Here is a 7381-nt window from a genome sequence, read left to right on the forward strand (position 1 = left end):
AGTTGCAATAGACCTTAAAGGATGAAGAATAACTAGCCAAAATCAAAGGAAAAACACCTTCTCCTAGCTGCTCAAGGCTGGCCGAAAATGGAAGAGAAAGAAAGAGAGAGTTTGAAACTTTTTTGGAATTTTTTCTAAGTGTTGTAAAATAAAAGAAAGTCATTTAATACCAACCTAATAAAACCATTTAATTAACTCATTTCAGCCAATATTTAATAAAATAAATACCTAATTTTCCATTTAATAAATCACATAAAACAAAACACTAATGGGGCAAAAAGACCATTTTGCCCCTCCACCATAAAATCACTAAAACCATACTAAAGGGGTATTTTTAGGACATTCTAAATTCCCGGCCATTCCCGACATTCCCAATGTCTAAAACCCGTCCCCAAAATCTAACATACTAAGTTGTGATTTCTACTGAGCCAAACGCCGCGTTCCAAAATACCGGACACCGGAAATGCGAAATATAAAAACTGCTGATGACATAAATATGCATATCTGAATTCCATAAATATCCATGATAAATTATTTAAATAGCTATAAATAATTTCCTGATTAACATAAATAACTGCTAATTTCCAAATTAACTAAGCGGGCTTTACAACTATCCCCCCCTTAAAAGGATTTCGTCCCCGAAATCTAACCTGAATAACTCTGGATATTGAGCTCGCATATCTGATTCTAGCTCCCAGGTGGCTTCTTCCACTTTACTGTTTCTCCAGAGAACCTTGACCAACGCTATGGTCTTATTCCGAAGGACTTTATCCTTTCTATCCAGGATCTGCACTGGCTGTTCCTCATAGGACATATCTGACTGAAGCTGAAGGCTCTCATAACTGATTATATGAGAGGGGTCTGAAACGTATTTTCTCAACATTGAGACATGAAATACGTTGTGCACCGCGATAATCTTTGGAGGCAATGCTAACCGATATGCCACTTGACCTATCTTCTCGAGAATCTCGAAAGGTCCTGTGAATCTAGGGCATAACTTGCCTCTTTTCCCGAAACGTTTAATCCCCTTCATCGGAGATACTCGTAAAAACACATGGTCCCCCACTCGGAACTCAACATCCCTACGTTTCGGATCTGCGTAACTCTTCCTCATGCCTTTCAGGGAGGCAAGCATTCGGCTTTAATCTTCTCTATTGCCTCATTGGTCCGCCGAACCGACTCGGACCTAGGTATTTCCTCTCCCTGTCTCATCCCGGTGGATAGGGGATGCGCACTTCCTACCGTACAACGAGTTCATAGGGTGCCATCCCTATCGTACTCCGATAACCGTTGTTGTATGAAAACTCTATTAACGGTAGGTATTTATTCCATGAACCCTCAAAGTCCATAACACGGGCTCTCGGCATATCCTCCAATATACGAATTGTCCTTTCGGACCGACCATCCGTCCGAGGATGAAATGCCGTACTAAATTTTAGCTTCGTACCCATTGCCCGTTGCAAACTACGCCAAAATTTGGAGGTGAATTTCGGATCCTCGTCCGAAACTATAGACTTCGGTACCCCGTGAAGTCTCACTATTTCCCTGACGTACAGTTCTGCCAACTGATCCACAGAAAATGTTGTTCTGACCGGCAGAAAATGAGCAGATTTCGTAAATCGGTCCACCACTACCCAGATGGAATCATACATACCCGTGGTCCTAGGTAACCCGACCACAAAATCCATCGTAATATCCTCCCATTTCCACTACGGTAGGGTTAGAGGCTGCAACAACCTGCCGGTCTGCGATGTTCAGCCTTGATCTGCTGACACGTGAGGCATCTCGAAACGAATTCTACCAAATTCTTCTTCATACCGCTCCACCAGAAGTACGGTTTCAAATCTTGGTACATCTTGGTGGTGCCGGGATGTAGAGAATATGGAGTAGAATGAGCCTCCTCGAAGATCTCGTTTCTCAAGTCCACCTTTGTTCGGGACACAAACCCTGGCTTTATACAAAAGCACTCCACTATCTGACACTGAAAAGTCTTTGGCTTGACCAGCCAATACCTCATCTCGGATCTTCACTAACTCCGGATCTGTCGTCTGAGCAACTTTTATTCTTTCTAACGATCGATTGCGGCGTTAAGTTGTGTAGCTGTCCTACCACAAACTCAATGCTGGACCTGACCATATCCTCTGCTAGCTGAGGGTGAGATCTGAACCATGCTAGCTATCTGCCCGGGACCCTTTCTACTCAGGGCATCGGCCACTACATTGGCTTTTCCGGGATGATAGAGGATCTCGCAATCATAATCCTTCACTAACTCCAACCAACGCCTTTGTCTCATGTTCAAATCTTTCTGAGTAAAGAAATACTTGAGACTTTTATGGTCGGTATAGATCTCGCACTTCTCACCATACAAGTAATGCCGCCAAATCTTCAGTGCAAAAACCACTGCGGCCAATTCTAAATCATGAGTCGGGTATCGGCTGTTCATAATCCTTTAGCGACGGGAGGCGTAAGCGATAACCCGATCGGCTTGCATCAATACGCACCCCAAACCCTGTTTGGATGCGTCACAATAGACCACGAACTTCTCCTCGTCCGAAGGCAAAGCTAGTACCGGAGCAGTAATCAACCTCTGTTTCAGCTCCTGAAAACTAGCTTCGCATTTATCTGACCAGATAAATCGCTGATTCTTCTTTGTAAGCTCGGTTAGGGGCATTGAAATTTTGGAGAACCCCTCCACGAACCTACGGTAGTACCCAGCTAACCCCAAGAAGCTTCGATCTCCGTCCTTTGTCTTCGGTCTCGGCCAATCCCTGACGGATTCAATCTTCCCGGGATCCACCTTGATCCCATCTTTACTCACAATGTGCCCTAGGAAGGACACCTGAGACAACCAGAACTCACATTTCTTGAACTTGGCGTAGAGTCTATGTTCTCGAAGTCGTTGCAGTACCATCTGAAGATGTAACTCATGCTCCTCTTCTGACTGAGAGTACACGAGGATGTCGTCGATAAACACAATTACACAGATATCGAGGAAATCCTTGAATACTCTATTCATCGTGGTCCATGAATGCTGCAGGAGCATTGGTTAGTCCGAATGACATAACCAGGAACTCGTAGTGTCCATACCTAGTGCGGAAAGCCGTCTTTGGAATGTCCTCCTCTCGGATCCTCAACTGATGATAACCCGAACGGAGGTCAATCTTAGAAAAGACCGTCTTCCCCTGAAGCTGATCGAACAAGTCATCGATCCTAGGTAATGGATATTTATTCTTCACCGTCAGCTTGTTCAACTCTCTGTAGTCGATGCACATCCTCATAGATCCATCCTTTTTCTTCACGAACAAAACCGGGGCTCCCCAAGGTGACACACTGGGCCGAATGAACCCTATGTCAAGCAACCCCTGGAGCTGAATCTTCAATTCCTTAAGTTCAGCTGGAGCCATCCTATACGGGGCTTTAGAAACCGGATCCACCCCTGGTGCCAAGTCAATCACAAAGTCAATCTCCCGATGAGGTGGTAACCCTGGAAGTTCTTCGGGAAAAACGTCCAAAAATTCCCGAACTACTCTGATGTCCTCTGGCCGAACGGTGTCTGGCCGAGTGGTGTCCACCACCACGGCCAGAAACCCTAAGCACCCACCGTGCAATAATTCTCTCGCTGACATAGCCGAGATCACCGGGATCCGAGATCCCTGAACCGAACCCACAAATACGAACGGTTCTTCACTTTCTGGTTGGAAGACCACCATCTTCCTCTTGCAATCAATGCTCGCCGAATATTTAGATAGGAAATCCATTCCTAAAATAATATCAAATTCGACTAAGCTCATCTCTATCAGATCAGCGCTCAACTCTCTACCGTCTATCCTGATCGGCATAGACCTAATCCACCTATTGGAGATAACCAATTCTCCGCCAGGTAACAGGGTTCCAAACCCTGACTCATATCTATCAAAGGGTCTACCCAACTTACTAAAGACTCTGGCCGCCACATAAGAACGTGTAGCCCCGAATCAAACAAGATCTTGAATAAAACGAGTCGTTAATAAGAATCCGACCCGTAACAACCGATGGGCCGGCATCCGCATCGGCTGCGTGATGGCGAATACCCCAGGCCGGGAGTGGGTATCGCCGGAGCTCTCGGTGCCTCCGGCCGAGCCGGGGGCATTCCCTCTTGAAGTGCCGGGCATGCCACAATGGAAGCATCCCTGCCCCTTGCACTCTCCCCGATGATGCCTCTTGCAGATAGGGCACTCGGGATAGGAGAAGCGAGTCTCATTACCACCAGGACGACTCCCTGCGTTGCGGTTCCCCCGAACCTCTTGTTCGACTCGAGCCGCGGAAGCCGGTGGGTGCCCTCTTCCTCCGATCAATGGCCGAACCACTACTCCCTGCTAAATCCCGATGCGGAGAGGTAGGAGCTCCGCCACCGACCGAGATACCGGGCCGAACCTGACATACATCCCACTGCGCCCTCAGCTCGCAGTGCCTTCTCCACCATCTGAGCGTAGGTGGTGCTGTCGTCAGTGGTAATCATCAGGTCATGCCTGATCTTGGGATTCAACCCGTCCAGATACTTCTCCTTTCTGCTGAAGTCGGTCGGCACAATTCCCGAGGCTAACCTCGCCAACCGGTCAAACTGAGTAGTATACTCAGTGACACTCATGTTCTCCCGCTGAGTCAGGTGAACGAATTCCTTTCTCTTGGCGCTTCTAACCGCCTCATTGTAGTACTTCGCGTTGAAAAGTTCCTGGAACCTCTCCCAAGTCATGGTGGTGACATCGTGAATCTGAGACACCATGTCCCACCATACCAGGGCATCCTCCTGGAACTGAAATGTGGCGCACACCACCCTGTCGTTGCCGGTGACACCCATAAAGTTCAAGATTCGGGTGATCACCGTAAGCCACTGCTCGGCTTTCGACACATCTGGACCTCCCAGGAATACCGGAGGTGCTTGCTTCCGGAACCGCTCATATAAAGGTTCCAATCTGTGGGCCGCCACTACCATCTCGGCCTGGGCAGCAGGGGCAGGTGCCGCTGGAACTACTGGCACTGGAACTGCAGGAGCACCCTGCTGTCTCAACCTCTGAATCTCGAGGTCTTGCTCTTCGATCCTGGCTTGCATCTCCGCAAACCGTAACTCCCAGTTCGGGGCTCCCTGATCGGCTGGGGGAGCCTGGGCAGCCTGTGGTGGGTTCTCATCACCCCGACCACGAGCCCTGCCTCGGGGACCTCTGCCTCGGCCCCTAGCAGGTGGGGGAAACCGAGCTCCCTCTCCCTGATTCGACCCCACTGAGTTGCCCTGACTCCTCGTGGTCCGCCTGGCGTCCATCTAGCTAGAACCGCCTGCGAAACCAAGAGTTGGCATATCAGGTCGTATTCAGGGCGAGCTTACTAATGCCGCTTAATTTGGAAATTAGAAATGAAACATGCGCCTATTCTACTATCAGGCTACTAACATGCTTCCTAACAGGCTTTTCTTTTTCATAACTGAATAAAATAAACTACTAAAGCAATAAAGGCTTACTGAACCGTGAACCGAGCTAACTGCTGATGATGACTGTACATGTCGTGACGATCTTCGGAAGACAACCTGGCGGCTCTGATACCAAATTGTAACACCCTAACTAATTTAGGCGTATTACGTGATTTTTAAACGTACTGTGCAGCTCGTTGCTAATCAACGAGGTTTATGGAAAAACGTGATTAATTAAAATTTTGCTTTTTCATTAAACTTATAAACCATTTTACCAAAAAGTCTCGGGATCCCGATTTATAAAAATATTTACAAACGTTTTCACTGTTCAACTTTTACATCAAAATAAAGTCGTCTAACGACAATTACAAAATCTCAGCCCGTGCTGTCCGAGGATCGTACGCTCCATGCCTAACCGCCCCGACACGTACAATCCCATAAGCTCGCTCACGGTCCATCAGCAACTGCCTTGCCTTTACCTACACATGCAACGTAAACTGTGAGTCGACGGACTCGCAAGAAAAGCATAATAATATCATACATAAAACCGATCGCCGTGTCCAACACGATGCGAGTCCCGCCATCGCCATGTCCAACATGGTGCCGAGCACTTCTTGCCATGTCCAACATGGTACCGAGTTTCGAACGTTCGGGGGACGGTACTATTGACAAGTATCCTCACGATCGGTCGAACCGGTCATACTCCGGCTGCGGTCATACTCCGGCTGTACCGACGGGATAGGTCAATAGCACCGAACCACCAACCGGTGTCGGCTGATCGGTCGAGCCGGTCATACTCCGGCTGCTGGTCATACTCCAGCCTGTACCGACGTGACAGGGTTGGGTGGTTCGAAGCCTAAATACATATCTAATGTAATCTAACAGGCTTCCTACATGCACGCTAAACATGTAAACTACATATGCATCTTGTTATACTAATCTTACGGATTCCGATTTCGGGTGTGCGTCAACCCGATGGAACTGAAGCTGAACGGCGGATTACTGGCTCCTAAACCATAAAAACCACAACGCTATAAGTGATACGCTAAATCACTTCCCGGGGACTTAAACTCGAAACTAAAAGTTTCCCTATCGATAAATAGCATGGCAATACCCCTAAAAACCCAAAAACGAGGAAAACTAGGGTTCTGAAAAATCCCCCATCCGGAAGTCCGGTTGCCCAACCGGAATTCCGGTTCTGGGAAAATTCTGAACCCCATCCGGAATTCCGGATGCTCAACCGGAATTCCGGTTCCTCGCAGGCAGCAACCAAAAATTCCCAAATCTTGACCATTTCGAACCCAAATGGTCCCAAACTTTCCAGACCTCCTACATAGGTCCTAATAAACATTTCCAAGGCATCAAACCTACCCAGAAACCACATACACAAATTTTGCCATTGGAGCTCAAGCTTTGAGTTCCAAACTCAAGCTTGAGCAAAACCACAAAACAAGCATGCAAACCAGCTAAAATCAACCTAAACTAGCATAATATAGCCTCTGAAAACAAACAACAACATCCAGCAATTCACAGAAACAATTCATGGCATTTTCTCTCAAAATTACATAATTTCACATATTCACTTCTAGCATGCTCAACCTAGTAATCAAGCATCAAAACAACCCTAAACTCATCATGCTTAAACACAAAATAATCACTAGATTACAGCAGCAACAACAACATAAAAATCCAACATGCAATTCACATTTACACACATTTTCTTCAAGAATTTAAAGAGGGAAAGAGACATGAACCAACCTAGTTGCAATAGACCTTAAAGGATGAAGAATAACTAGCCAAAATCAAAGGAAAAACACCTTCTCCTAGCTGCTCAAGGCTGGCCGAAAATGGAAGAGAAAGAAAGAGAGAGTTTGAAACTTTTTTGGAATTTTTTTCTAAGTGTTGTAAAATAAAAGAAAGTCATTTAATACCAACCTAATA

This window comes from Cannabis sativa, chromosome 4 (genome assembly GCF_029168945.1).
Source record: "Cannabis sativa cultivar Pink pepper isolate KNU-18-1 chromosome 4, ASM2916894v1, whole genome shotgun sequence".
Taxonomy (NCBI): domain Eukaryota; kingdom Viridiplantae; phylum Streptophyta; class Magnoliopsida; order Rosales; family Cannabaceae; genus Cannabis; species Cannabis sativa.